We start from the raw sequence: 558 nt of genomic DNA on the forward strand, positions 1-558 counted from the left end.
CGCAAAGACACGGCGGTATTTCCCCGACACGAACAAACTCCCCGCTGGTTTGTTTGGGTTCTCGAGGGCGACGTCGGAGCGGAGGGAGGGAAAGTGTTGTACGTTGTTGTGCGGCTCTCTGTCTCTCTGTCTCGCTGTCTCTGTCTGTGTGTCTGTGTCTCTGTCTGTGTCTGTGTGTCTGTGTCTGTGTCTGTGTCTCTGTCTGTGTGTCTGTGTCTGTGTCTCTGTCTGTGTGTCTGTGTCTGTGTCTCTGTCTGTGTGTCTGTGTCTCTGTCTCTGTCTCTGTTTCTGTTTCTGTCTGTCTCTCTGTCTCTCCCTGTCTGTCTCTCTGTCTCTTCCTGTTTTTCTCTCTGTCTCTTCCTGTTTGTCTCTCTGTCTCTTCCTGTTTGTCTCTCTGTCTCTTCCTGTTTGTCTCTGTCTCTGTCTCATTCTCATTCTCATTCTCATTCTCATTCTCATTCTCAGTCTCAGTCTCAGTCTCAGTCTCAGTCTCAGTCTCAGTCTCAGTCTCAGTCTCAGTCTCAGTCTCAGTCTCAGTCTCAGTCTCAGTCTCAGTCT

The 558-nt window shown here is 49.8% G+C and overlaps 1 protein-coding gene across 1 annotated transcript in view; it reads right to left on the minus strand.

Annotated features, from left to right (window-relative positions):
* LOC125034208 (peptidyl-prolyl cis-trans isomerase-like 1) overlaps nucleotides 1-76 on the minus strand; it is a 17976-nt gene extending 17900 nt beyond the window's left edge. The window contains 1 exon segment of the mRNA XM_047625911.1: nucleotides 1-76. This exon segment is cut by the window's left edge and continues 78 nt beyond it. The gene's annotated coding sequence lies outside the window, so the exon portion shown is untranslated.
* Between the last annotated feature and the right edge of the window lie 482 nt (nucleotides 77-558).

Source organism: Penaeus chinensis, chromosome 17 (assembly GCF_019202785.1).
Source record: "Penaeus chinensis breed Huanghai No. 1 chromosome 17, ASM1920278v2, whole genome shotgun sequence".
Classification (NCBI taxonomy): Eukaryota; Metazoa; Arthropoda; class Malacostraca; order Decapoda; family Penaeidae; genus Penaeus; species Penaeus chinensis.